Genomic DNA, 14441 nt, shown 5'->3' with positions numbered 1-14441 from the left:
GAGGCTCCCATCTCGGGAGTGCTGACTGTCTCAGGAGCTGGAGTGCTATTTCCCAGACCAGTTGCAAATATATCACAGCTGCAGACACACAGGCCTCTGCTCCCCACCAAAAGTCCACTGTGCTCCATACCAAACAAACAAACAAACAAACAAACAAACAAACAAAAAACCCACGGTGCCCAGGTCTGGGTTGGGCATTGAGGCCTCTCTACTGGTAGCTATGTTTAGACATAGGCCTTGGCCCTTATTCCCATCATGCCCCAGGCTCCAGGAGAGAACTGTCCTGAGGTCCTCAAAGCAGTGGATGGTTCCAGAAAGCAAACTCTCCAGACATATCAGCGGGTGCCCATCATCACTTCCATGAAGAGCAAGGTGTCCTGGGTTCAAGGGCAAGTTCATCCACTCCCACTTTGATGACCCTGGGCAAACCACTTGCCCCAGATCTCCTCATGTCCCGGTACTCGTGACTCACCAGGTGTATGTTAGGGTGCCAGGCTCTGTTCTGGGTGCTGAGGATATAACCATGAATGAGATAGATAAGGCTCTGTCCTCTCTGGGGTGACCCTCCAAGGGAGCCGAGACCGGACTGTGCATACTTTAGTAAGATCACGTCAGAGTAGCAGAGGCTGAGGTAAGCCCTCAGCGGGCCCTGAGAGGGCAGAGGGGCAATGAGGAAGCTTCCACTGAATGTCGCCTTTAGCTGTAACGTGGGGGATGGCAAGAGGCCAGCCGGAGGAGATAGTCCAGACCAAAGCAAGAGGCAGAAGGGCAAGCAGAGGGTCATGGGAGCAGCTGGCTGGCAGGTCCTTAACTTCCCGTGAAGTGGGAACCCTGGAACGGTTCTGATGGTGCGGAACCATCAGAGTGGCACTCAGCTGTGGGAGGTGAACAGGTGGAGCATGAAGTGGCCACAGAGTGAGGTCAGACGCTAATGCAGTGGCTCGGGGACAGGGGACAGTGGCGTCAGCCTAGGTCGCAGATGAAAAGAGCCAGCAAGGACCTTGAGCAGACTGGAGGGGGACAGAGAGGAGAGTCGGGGAGGGCTCTTGCGAGCCTTCTGCTCTCACCCTCCTGAGCCTGAGCCCAGCCAGGGCCTGCTGTGTGTGCACCCCCAACTCAGACTTCTGTGACTGGAAAAGGGGTGCCCACTCAATGCCGAGGCAAAGAGGCTAAGAAAGGAGGGTCTCCAAGCCATGGTCCAAGAGAACTGACAGTGGGGGTGAGGGTGGACGCAGCAGGATGCGGGGACAGGGGCTCAGCTTGTGCGTGGTCCCCAGAGAGGAAGCACCTGGGAGGATCGGGCAGGATCAATGCTCAAGTGAGATAAGATGTTTCCTGCAGATGGCAGTTCCTGAAAAAGCCCAACCATTCTCCCCAGACACCGGGGGTCGCGTGTGCCCACACACAGACGTGCACAGTCAGCCTTGTAGGTCATCATGGAGTGTCCCCAGACAGCGGGAGTCGTGTGCGCCCACACACAGATGTGCACAGTCAGCCTTGTAGGTCATCATGGAGTGTCCCCAGACACCGGGGGTCGCGTGTGCCCCCACACAGACGTGCACAGTCTCACACATGTACCCTCATGTTTACACACCCTATTGGCATGTCTGTCCTCAAACCCACAGTGCCCTTGAACACACCCACCATGATGTGGCCTCCCAGGTGCCAGCATAGCCCACAGAAACCCTGCATCAGAGGTTCCACCGTGGCCCCAGGAGCCAGACCCCGGGTCCACAGGCCAACTCCTCACACACTCCCACCTGTCTTTCTGCAGCCCACACACCACCACCCCTGACCTGAGACAAACACTCTCTGTAAGTGCCCGCCCACTTCTAACACGCAACTTGTCCCTGCCTAGATGCAACTCCTCTAGTCCATTTCTCAGCCAGCTGAAGAGTGACAGTCCCCTTCCCTCACTGGCCAGTGCTACCTCCTCTGTGCTGCCCGGGAAGGAGCAAGCTGTCAGACTGCTAAGGACCATTTCTGGGGCCTGGTTTCTGCCTCTCCACACATAGGTACTGACACCCACACAGTACCATACACACCATCACATATACCCACCCGATACCCACAATACAATACACACACACACACACACACACACACACACACACACACACACACATATAATATCATCATACCACAGTATACAAACACACACACACACACCCCATCACATATAATCACCCACATACCACAAAACAATTACAACACACACACACACACACAACACACACACAACACACACCATATTGGTTAGAGCCAGAAACACACCCCTGACACCACCTTCCACATGCACACACCTCCATCATCAGTGCTGGTTTGAGGGGATGTCACTTGGTTCTGCTTAGTTGTGATTTGCATCTAGCAGAAGGGCTCCCTGTCCTGTGCTAGCGCCTACTGGTCCCGAACATGTACTGCCCGCTGGAGATGGATTTTCTCATCACAGCAATGCACCTGAAGCCTCCACTCTGGGTGAGGCAGTCCCGTCAGTGCTGTGGTGCATCATGCTGCTGCAGCTTGCACACCTCTGGAGCACTACGGTGAGACTAAATCACCCTCTGTCCCCTGCTCCTCTCCTTCCAGGTGTAGCTGCTGCCCAGATGGCCGTCTGTCCCTGCTCCCAGCCTCACTCACAGCAGGGCCTAAGCCAAGGAGCAGCTGCTCACTTCCACTGCAGAGAGGCAGGACGCAGGACGTTACCTGCAGAAGGAAGATCTCTGGAGAGGTGGCTCCAGTGGCAGGCAGGGCCTCCAGGCCAGGCTGGCAGGAGCTGTGATGACCTACACTCGCTGCTGGGACAGAACCGACAGGTCCCAGGCATACCCCATGTGCCAGCCGTCGCCAGCTGGTTGGCTGGACTGAGATCCCCAGGAAAGGCTCAAGACAGGGGGGGAAGCCCCAGGCCTCAGGTGCCAGCCCCAAAGACAACAGTCATAGACCAGAGCCCCTGCTGAGGCTCCTCCCTGCTGAGGGCGTGGAGGAGCACAGGTACCAACACAGGAAGTGTCGGCCTTCACTCCGCCTGGAAGCCCCGGGCAGTGACTTCTCCTTTCTCTCAGTCTGGCTTTGCTCTCTCCGCTCTTTGCCAGCCTCGCCCCTCCTCCTCAGCCTCCCCTCTCCTGGCCCTCTTTAGGCTGTCCCACCCTCCGCACACTCACAGACACACACCACACACCACACACACACATCACACATCATCACATCATATAACTCACTCCATCACACATTAACAAACACACACACACACACACACACCCATCACATATAACTCACTCCATCATACCCACATATATACCAATTACACACACACACACACACACCATCACAAAACTCACTCCATCATACCCACATATATACCAATTACACACACACACACACACACACACACACACACACACACACACACGCACGCACCCTCAGCAGGATGTGGGGAGGAAGCCTGAGCAGTTGCTCAGGTCGGGGCCCAGTCCTCGCATGCCTTGACAAGTCCCTCTCCACGTCAGCCTCCCTCTGCAGATGTAGGAAAGGTGGAGCCCCTGACACCCACCCACTGGAGCCTGTCTCCCCCGGCTCGAAGCCTCAGGATGGCACGGACCCGGTTCCCTCCTGTTCGCCACGGTTAAAGAACTCCACACACAACTTCGTTCTCTCTGCACCCCAAATTCCGGACCTCTGCTCTTGCTGTTCTTTGTGATGTCAGCAGGGAGGGGTGCTCCCTGGCTGTGGAACTTCCCACACATCCCAGCTTGACCCAGCTGACTTCCTCTGCACTGCCTGTCGCCCAGTTCAGTGGCAGCCCCAGCCTGGAGCACACACTTTGAGACCCGGGTTGGCACTCGGTGCCACCTCCCTGAGCCCTGGGTCTAAGGAGGGACATGGACATCCTGGCTTAACCCAGACCAGGCCTACCCTCAGCATCAAGCATTTGTCCCTTGGGGCAGAAATAAGACAGGAGACTGCAAGATGAGGGACCCTCTGCATGCGGGTAACAGTTGTGCAGCCTGGTCTGTTTGGGGGGCCCCTAGGAGTGGGATCAGGACCTGTCCCTGGAGCACGAGCTGGCTTTTTGGAACCTGTTCCTCATGTTGGGATGCCTTGCCCAGCCTTGATGCAGCGGGAGGAGCTTGATCCAACCTCAACTTGATATGCCATGCTTTGCTGACTCTCATGGGAGGCCTGCCCCTTTCTGAAGGGAGGAGGAGTGGATGGGGGGGGAGAGGAGGAGGTGGGGGGAGGAGCAGGAAGAGAGGACGGAGGGGAAATTGTGGTTGGTATGTTAAAAAATGAAAAAAAAAAAAAAAAAAAAAAAAAAAGGTGTGGGACCAAGGTAAGTATTCTGAAGACACCCCTGCCCCAACCCAGAGTCTTTTCCCTGTGGGAACTGAGGCCTCCTTGAGGCAGGGGGATAGCCAGCATGACCTCCACGGTTCTTCACATCAAGTACAGAAAGAGTTTTGGTGACTTCCACATACACTTTTTTTTGCATCCTTCACCTGCCAGGCCGTGATGCTTGGGGCTCTGATCCTAGCCTAGTTGCTTAACAGGACAACCTGAAGATTCCCCACACATACATCCCTACCACCACAGCCCCTAGATCCTGGAACCAGACTATCCCTGACAAAAAACCAAGCCCGGTTGCAGTGGCCCAGGCTCCTGGCGCTGAGGGGCTCTTGGCTCCACTCCAGCAGCCCCTGTCCAATGGTGCTGCCTCCTTCCGCTGAAAATCGGAACCACCCGGCCACATTTTCACAATCGCAAGTACTCTGAGACCACCACAAGCCAGCTTTCAGCTTCCCATCCTTCCGGGAGACAATAATCACCAGCTCCATTACAGACCAAGGGATCTCCCCGAATGTGGGCCGCATAGAGGTGGGAAGCAGCCCATGTCCCCTGTCTCCTAGCCACCTGTCCCGCCTTCCCAGTGGCTAGCAGTGCTCAGGGCGCCACTCTTGCCCAGTCCTCCTGGAAAGGCTCTCAAAGATGGACACAGCCTTGCTAGCTCTTCCTTCTGCCCCCAGCAGCTTCTCGGGGTGCAAGCAGCCCTGCCTACACCCCACCTAGTGGGGGCAGAAGAGAGATAGATGTCTGTCCAGGACCTGGGGCATAGGACTTCACATGTGGCCAGATCCCACCTAAGGGCTGGAACTCTCTCCCCATAAACCTGTCTTACTCTTAAAAAAAAAAAAAAAAAAGTGTGTGTGTGTGTGTGTGTGTGTGTGTGTGTGTGAGAGAGAGAGAGAGAGAGAGAGAGAGAGAGAGAGAGAGAGAGAGAGAGAGAGAGAGAGAGAGAGAGAAAGGGACATGTCATGCCACAGCATGGATGTGGAAACCAAAGTCCAACTTTGTGGACTGTTCCTCTCCCTCCATCTTCCTGGCTTGTGCGGCCAGAGCCTCACCTGCTGAACCGTCTCCCCCGTTCATCTACCTGAGTCTTCAGAACTTGTTAGGAATGCGACACAAAGAAAGAGGGCAAAGAGCAAGGCCTGTTTGTTTGCTTGCTTGCTTGTTTTTCATTGTTTTGTTGGTAATTTTTTTTTTTTTTTTTTTTGGGTGCAGAATCCAAGGTTTTCTCGATACATGTATGCGAGGCTGCCGGCTGGCCTCTAGCTCCAACACAGCACGATGATCACGGACCTCTCCTCCGGCCTTCACCTCTACGAGCTGGAACTACAGGGGTGCCTAGTTTTAGACAGTGCTGGGGCCCGAACCCAGCGCTTTGTGTAAGCTACGGGCAGAGTGTTCTGTGGCTGAGCTGTGCCCGCAGCCTGTGCACACTGTCTAACCAGAAAGCAGCAGAGCACTTGACACCATGGTGTGAAACGATCAGGGACCGACCACCCACGCGGGCGAGTGGGTGCATCAAGCGACAGAACAAACTGTTCTGAGGCCAGTGCGAGGCCGTGACGGAGAGCTGTTAAACCAACCAGTCAGAATGAACCAGGCCCTGTTACCTCCTACCACATTTGTTTGTTTTGTTTTTCAAGACAGAGTTTCTCTGTGTAGCTCTGGCTGTCCTGGATCTCGCTCTGTAGACCAGGCTGGCCTGGAACTCACAGAGATCCGCCTGGCTCTGCCTCCCGAGTCCTGGGATTAAAGGTGTGCGCCACCACCGCCCGGCTAGATTTTTTTTTTTTAAACAGTATTTTACTAGATAGCCCAGACTGGCCTCAGTATTCCCCACCGTCCTGCCTCCGCCTCCCAGGTCCTGGGAATGCAGACAAATAGCCACCACTCTCAGCCCTAACCAGATGATGATAAGGGTTCCTCATGCCCAGACATCGGGCGCCTGCCTCCCAGTTCCTTCGAGCTTCCACACTCCCGTCAAAATCCCTTTTCCTAAGAAGGACATCAGGCCCAACAGAGTCCCACTGGTGCCTCTGAGGGGAACTTGAACCCCTCAGCAGAACAGCCAAGGCTGCCATCTCTTCCTCCCTTTTCTGGTCCATGTCCCGTGGCAAAGCCTAACGGTGTCCCTGTCATGAATCTCCCTGGGTCCCCACACCCCTTTTGCTCACCGCAGACCTTTTCACTGAAGAGCCCGGATAGACTCAGAGTGCCCCAAGCTCCCTGCTGGAGTCCAGCACCCACACCACCTCCTCCAGGCAGCCTCCCAGTTTGCCACAGCGAAGAGCAGTGACTGCTTGAGTGCCTAGCCCCCAGCACTGTGAAGCCCTAGAGGCTTGATCTTCTGACGCACAGGGTGCACACAGCTGTTACCACCCACCCTCACTTCTCCCCAGTCACCTCCTCCTCCGTCCTCACTGCAGGGACGGTTTTCAGGCCTCCTTCATGGGAGAAATCTGAGACCCAGAAAGGCAAATGAGTCATGGCCTGGGGAGACCTGAGCAAGGGGCTGCCCCTCCTCCCCCATCACTCTGCAGGCCTTGGCCGGTCCCTCCTCCTCCCTAGAGCCAATCAGCACCCTTGCTCTGGAAAGCCACCAGCCTGCGATTTGGTGGGAAGGAAGGAATCTTCCCTGGGGGGGCCCAGGCTTGTCTTTAGCGAATCCTGTCTCCCCATCCAGGGCCCTGGGGGCCAGAGAAGAGGGAGGAAATACAGGAAGGAGGGGCTTACTGGTTAACGGGCCAAGGGACGAAAGCATGTATGGGGGTGATTCTGGGGACCCCCAGCAAGGTGGTGTCCAGAGGCCTTGAAGCCCTGAAATAAGGCCAGACAGGGCTCACCACACCCAACCCTACAGGGCAGGGGTAGTTTCTGAGTTCCGAGTCCAGTGTGAGTAACAGATCCCAGCAGGGAAGAGGTTCAACTGCCCCTCAAATGAGAGAAATAGAAACCGCTCGCTCGTGAACCATCAAGAAGGCACCTTCCCCTTCCCAGCCAACGCTGGGCCACCCCTCTGATGAGTCATGTCCCCTCAGCCTCACTGAGGAAGGGGCCAAAGCAGGGCCACCTCACCACATGGCTGTGGAAATTCAGCGAGCCTCGCCATCCGGGAAGGCATTTTGGAAACCTTGAAGGGTTGTCTATGGGGAAATGATTTAAATAATTAAGGGGCGGCAGATACATGAATTCAAGAAAGTCAGTTGGCCTGGGGACAAGAACAGAAACCATCTCCATGGAGATCCCAAGCTTGTCATCCTGCCCATGCTAGGGGCTGCCTCTGTCCTATGTGTCCTCCCCCAGCTGAGAACGTTGTTCCCTCAGGGCTTTTCTTTTCTTGGTCCCTCAATCTCCTGTCCCCTGCCCCACTTCCTGAATCCTGAGGCAAGAGAAGGCAGTCGGAGAGAAGAGAAGAGGCCCTCATGGTTGTCCACCTCAGACAGGGTCTACAGGTAGCCAGTGCCCCACACCCCTCTCCACCCTTCACCCCTTCCCCCCAACCCCACAGCCTAGCTGAGCCTTCTCTGTAAATCTTTTTGCTGAGAGTCTGCTTTCTGGGAGCAGAGGCACGAATGTGCTTAGAAAGGCCTGGGACCAGGAAGAAACCTGTCCTAGGCTGTCAGTCCCCTGCTCCTGAAAGAACTCTCTCTCAAGGGCAGCTGGCTCACACACAGTCAGTGAAGGATTGGGAGACACAGACTCCAGCTGGATAGGCCCAGCAAGGCAGTGAGTCAGGTTTGTCCCATCCTGCCCCACACCTTGGGGAGCTAGGTCAGGTCAGGGACATCTGTAAGAGCCAGGAGTATGTGGAGGATGGGGGGTGGGGGCGTCTACTCTGTCCTGGGTCCCATTTCTCTCTGGTGCCTGCAATAAATTCTCTCCTCCCCGCTCCCCCCTCTCTCTGTCTGTCTGTCTCTGTCTTTGTCTCTTTCCCTCGACAGGGTCTCTCTATGTAGTCCAGGCTGGCCTCGAACTCATGGAGATGCTCCTGCCTCTGCCTCCTGAGTGCTGGGATAAAGGCGTGCGCCACCACCGCACCTGGCAGTAACTTCTCTTTTAACCACCTGAAGTCTCCCCGAGAGCAGCATACGGCCTAGGATGGGGGCACTGTGGTTCTGGAACAAGTTTAAAGCCCAGGCAACTCCTCAGCTTTGGGAATGTGCTGTGTGTCCCGGTCGGTTGTTGCACACTCCCTCTTCCCAGACCCATTTTCTTCCTGCTCTAGACCCTCCAGCCCCAGCTGAGTTCCCTTCTCTGCTTCTTCCCAAGAGTTGTGCCAGCAGGCTTGGGCAGGCAGAGATGAGAGACATTTGGGCTAATGTGCCAGCCCCTCCCCCAGCACCCATGTGTAGCAGTGACTGGCTTTCCTGGGCCTCTAGTCTCCCAGGGGACAGCTGCCTTTGCATGGCCCCAGCTCCGACGTCCCCGTGTCCTGTCTTCCTGTGCCCATCAATGTATGAGCGCTCTGAGGGGCAGTACAAAACACCCACGCCATTTTGATACATTCCCACCCAGACTGGAGCCTCACTCGCCACACTTTGCCCGAACAAGTCACAAGGGAACTAGCAAGATGTCTCTGTGGGTAAAGCACTGGCCACACAGGGCTGATGGCCGGAGCTCGATCCCCAGAAGAGAACCAACTCTGAAAAGTTGTCCTCTGACTCCTACGGCACACCTTGTCATGTTCACACACACACACACACACACACACAACACACACACACGATAATGAACATTTGTAACTGTGTATATGTGTGTGCACGTTCACACACGTGTGCACGTACATGTGTGCTGGTGCCCCAGGAGAACAGGAGTTTGAGTCCCCTGGAGCTGGAGTCCCCCCGGACTGGCATTTGTGAGCCATCGGATGTAGGGGCTGGGGACTGAACTATAAGGTCAATGTGTGTGCTTCGCCAGTGAGCCATCACCTCAGCCCCAGTGATGATACCTTCTTTAAAAAGTCACAGTGACATCCTGCAGCAGCTTCCTTCCCACACCCTTACGGAGACACCGTGGTTGTCCTGTATGACATGCTCTCCCATGCGGTAGATAAGCCTGGTTCGTTCAGCCACAGATGTGTCCCTGGTCGTCTTTGGTGGAGGAGTTAATAGACACCATCTCCAGCCTGGTTCCTGCCTCCTTCATCCTTCCCCAGCATCCAGAATTAACTTTCTGAATTATATGCCTTGTCATTCCTCTGCTTGAAACCTGTCCATTTTCTATGGCTCTAACAGAATACCTGAGGCTGGGTAACTTATAAAGGAGAGAGATTAATGTTGGCTCATCGTTCTGGAGGCCGGAAAGCCACAGGGCTTTGGTCTTCTTCAACTCATGGTAACAAGCAGAAGGGTAAATGGGTGTGTGAGACAGGAACTGAACTCCCACCATACCTAACCCATCCCCACAAGGAAGGCATTACCATTCATGAGGGCTCCCATGGCTCACACACTTCCCACAGACTCCTGCTCCCAGCGCCGCGGCCCTGAGGAGTTAAAGGGCCAGCACAGTTTGGGGAGAAGGAGCAGACACTCACACCACTGTGGAGAGATTTCGTTCTTCGACAGTTACTGGGGGACAGTAGCGAGCATTAGGTGGGAGCTGAAGGTTGGCATGTTCCCAGGAACGGACTCCTCCCGTCCTTATCTCTCTGCAGCATATGGCTCCCATGTCCACGCTTGCCTCGAAGTCTGTAATGCCTGCTGCAGCTCCCGCTCTCACACTCATATTTTAGCTAACAAAAAAGAGAAAGGAGCAAAGGCAAACCTTTCCTCAGGAGCTTTCAGGAAGGGATACTGTCACTTCTGCGTTTACTCCAATGTCCAGACCATAATCAGCTGGCCACACCTGACTGTAAGGAGGGCCGTGCCATCCTACACACACAGCTGTCTGCCCAGCAAGCTTGCCACAAGACTGACAACACACAGTGCTCAGCAAGGTCATAGGAAAGCAGGATTCTCAGAACACTAGACATCTTAGACAGGAAATACATAAACTTGAAAATGCCCAAGCCCACCACACTGCCTAAGGAAGCTCTCCCTGAAGGAGAAGCAAGACATCCAAGAATAACTATGGTTCCCTGTTCTGGGAGTGCTGGCCCTTCATGGGAGAAGGAAGGGATGATGAGGAAAAGATGGGGAAATAGAACTAACTGCCTCTCAGGGAAGTTCAAGAGAAGTGTCTAGAAAATACCAGAACTCATGAGAGAAGTCGGCAATGTAAGCAAAATTGAGATCACACACGAATCTTTGTTTTTCCACACCCCAGGGAAACCAATGAGAAATGATTTAAAAAAAAAAAACTTTTTCTCCAGAACTGAGGCTGAGCCCCAAAAGGAATATGTGAGAGCTGTACTCAGAGATCTCTGCATTGTGACTGCAGGGTAAACAGAGCTGAGGACAGAGAGAATTGTTTCATGTCCAGTCTCATAGTCTTAAAAAAAATAAAGCACTTAATTGGGGCTTGCTTGTGGTTTCAGAGACTTAGTACGTAATCATCATAGCAGGGGGCCTGGCAGCATACAGGAGGATATGGTTCTGGAGAAGGAGCTGAGAGTTCTACATCCTGATCCAAAGGCAGCAGGAAGAGAAGAGAGCCTGGGCCTGGTGTTGGCTTTTGAAACCTCCTCCAACAAGGTTACACATCCTAATCCTCCCCAAACAGTTCCACTAACTGGGAATCAAGAATTCAAATGTATGAGCCCAGGGAGGCCATTCTCATTCAAACTACCACAATCCATATGGATTAAATAATTTGAAATAAAAAAAATAATAATAATTGGAAATAAGAACAAAATATACAGCCAGGTGTGGTAGCACACGCCTTTATTCTCAGTGTTTAGGAGGCAAAGGCAGGTAGATCTCTGTGAGTTCAAGGCCAGTGTGGTCTACACAGCAAGTCTAGGACAGGGGAAAATACTTGGGAGGAAAAAAAAGACAGATTAAAGGTTCTAATTCAGGCTGGAGATGTGGCTCAGCAGTTAAGTGCACTGGCTGATCTTCCTGAGCATCTAGGTTCGATCCCAGCATCCACATGGCAGCTCACAGCCACCTCTAACTCCAGTTCCAGGGGCTCTGACACCCTCTTCTGACCTCTGTGGGAACCAGGCACACGTAGATGCAGGCAAAGCACCCATAACCAAGTAAAGGTTCTAATTCATCCTTCCGTCCACTCATTCCTTCAACAGTTAATGGGAGAACGGTTTTTATTTGTTTGTTGTGGTGTTTTCAAGACAGGCAGAGTTTCTTTGTGCAGCCTTGGCTGTCCTGGAACTCACTCTGTTGACCAGGCTGGACTTGAACTCACAGAGATCCACCTGACTCTGCCTCCTGAGTGCTGGGATTAAAGTTGTGCACCACCACGGCCCAGCATGGGCAAGCAGGTTTTTTAGTCATTGTTCATGTTAAAGTTTCCAGCACTTTTGGGCAATGCCTGGAACATGGCCTTTGAGGCCATCATGGGACAGGGCAGTGTGGTGGAAGCTCCTTCTATTCACCATAAGAGCAACTAGGAAGCAAAGGAACTGGCTATAGCCTTCAAAGGCCCACCGACCTCCTAAGGTTCTGAAGGTTCAGGATAGTTCCAAACTCTGGGAGCTATATGAACTTTGAAAAAGAAAGTGGGTATAAGTTAGCAAAGTGAAGATGTGAGTTATCCCTAAAAGAGTGAAGAGTCAAGCCTACTGTGTCCCTGTGAGTGTAGAAGCCACAGGCCAAAAGGTGCAAGAATGCCAGTCGACCCCACTGAATTAGGTGAGTGTGTCACCCATCAGGATGGCAAGCACACAGGCACTGAGCGGGGCAGGCAAATGAGAAATCAGGGGCCCCTGCTAGGAGTGGACACTGGGGCTTTTTTCCAGAAAGCAGTTTGGTGAGATCTGTCCCACAGCTCCTCTTCTGGACACCAACACTGGAAAGGCAGAAACTCCTAGGGAGACTTCCAACTTAGCGTGGTCTGTGTTGGGAGAAATGGAAAGCAACTTTATAGTCCTCAGGCTCTAATGGAGAAGATGAGGGCCAGCGAGATGGCTCAGGAGGTAGAGGTGCTTGCTGCCAACCTGAGGACCTGGGATCGACCCCAGGAACCACGTGGTGGAAGGATAGAACCAGCTCCACACAGCTGTCATCTGAGAACCACAAGTGGGTGAGAGCTGGTGCGCGAACATCTGTATACACACGCACACACACACACACACACACACACGACAACAATAATAACGATAACAGTAAGGATAATGTTGAATGGACATCTACTTACTGCTAACATTCCTTCCTTGGGAGAGACGTGCACAGTGTCTACCCCCTCTCCTAAGGTCCTGACAACAAACTGAGGCACCATCCCACCCAAGTTCACTCTGGGGAAGCAAGGAGTTTAGTGGGCTTCCTTATGGACCACAGTTGAGGGGTTGATTACAAGAGTGTGTGCCCCCCCCCCACCCAGCATGCCCTACCTAGAAAGCCTTTCCCCAGCAGGGATGAGGACTTTCTCCCTAACTGCATAGATGAAGCACCCCCGTATACTCTAGGCCCTCCAGGAGACCACGTCAATTAAGGCAGAATTGCATATAGAACAGGCAGTAGGGGGTGACTGGGTCCTCCAGTGGAGGTTCCATGACCTTCCCCGTCCCTCCATGAGAGGACATAAACAGTCTGCTGGGTAATCATTTCTGTAAGGGGGCACAGTTGAACTCCCCAAGGTAGTGGCTGCTTGGCTCATAGGATGGTGACCCGGACTACTGATATAAAACAAATTCCAAGCCAAAGTGGGAAAAGGATGCTTCAAATGAAGGTCATGGTATACAATCAATGCTGTTTCAAAAATAATAAAATAAATAAAAGAGAAAGTGCTGGATTCTATGCCTTCACACTAAGTTGAGTATGAAAGTGTTCTAGGTGGGAGCGTCTGGTAAGAAGCCAAGTGGGAAACCTTAGTCTATCAGATGGCTGATGGTGACTTGGGGAGCCATGCCAAGCCTCCAGGGGCAACCCCTCAGCTGAGAGGAGAGGCCAGGTTAGGAGGCTGTGTCACAGAAAAAAAAAGAAAAACCCGAGTAAGTCCAAGAGGTGGACTCTTGCTGGCAAAAACCCCTGTGACACAGACCCACACACTACAGGCTCATTCTATCCCCTCGCCTTTACACAGACACACAGACACAGATACACACACACACACACACACACACACGCACACGCACACGCACACGCACACGCACAGGCACACGAACACGCACACGCGCACGTGCACACACACACACACAGGCACACGAACACGCACATATACACACACACACCCTCTGAGACTCCTCAGTAGATGTCCAGGCTGATCAAGGCCCTGTCCCTGAGCCAACCCGAGCCCAGGTTCTGCCCATGGTAGGCCTTGTTCTGTGTCCCCCCACCAGGGCTCCCTGACATTAGGGAGTGGGCCTGGGCAGTTCTGCTTCCCCACCCCAGCTAGTGCCTGGTTGCCACTGTTTTTCCATCCATTGGACGGACGGACGGATGGACAGATGGACGGACCACTCTGCCTGTCTTGTTTCTTCTTCATGTTCGGGTTCACCTTTGAGTACCAAGCTTCGCTGTGGAGTCAGGAGCACCAGTTAACATTCAATCCCATCTCTCTGAAAGGTCACATCCTGTCCTTCCCTCCCCAGCCACCCCCAGCTCAGGGGTCAGACTGTGCCCCGGAAGGGAGCGAGGCAGGGCTGGGGGAGACTGGTAAGCAGCAGGATATGATGACACCCACACAGCCCAGGGTCTTTTTCCACAGCTAAAAACACTCGGTGCCAAGTGGCCGCTTCTGCTGAAAGCCACCTTGATTCTCACATCCCCCTCTCTGCTCACATCCTGTTTCCGACCCTCTGACAAAGACGGGCCCCACGCCCCGGGCCCCCACCTGGCCTCCTGGGTTTTCACACGGCTTTTCTGAGGTGAAGGCAAGCCACAGATCTCTTGTTTTTAAGCTTCTTGGTGGCTTGAGGAATTTATTCCTGAGGAGACAGTCCCAAAGGTGTCTAGTGTAGCCTCTTGGGGTATCGTCCTCATGGGCCACAGTTCAGGCTGTGGAGGAGTGAGGAGGCCCAGAGTCGGGTTAAGGCTGGAGGT

General features: G+C 53.6%; 1 long non-coding RNA gene across 1 annotated transcript; it reads left to right on the top strand.

Annotated features, from left to right (window-relative positions):
• The first annotated feature begins 3663 nt into the window (after positions 1-3663).
• LOC119087788 lies at positions 3664-5960 on the top strand. Its single transcript, XR_005091269.1, has 2 exons — positions 3664-3988; positions 5560-5960. It is a non-coding gene; the product is annotated as an uncharacterized LOC119087788 (long non-coding RNA).
• Positions 5961-14441: the final 8481 nt, after the last annotated feature.

The sequence above is a fragment of the Peromyscus leucopus genome, chromosome 4 (genome assembly GCF_004664715.2).
Source record: "Peromyscus leucopus breed LL Stock chromosome 4, UCI_PerLeu_2.1, whole genome shotgun sequence".
In the NCBI taxonomy this organism is placed as follows: Eukaryota; Metazoa; Chordata; class Mammalia; order Rodentia; family Cricetidae; genus Peromyscus; species Peromyscus leucopus.
This window is presented reverse-complemented; position numbering and strand designations above follow the sequence as displayed.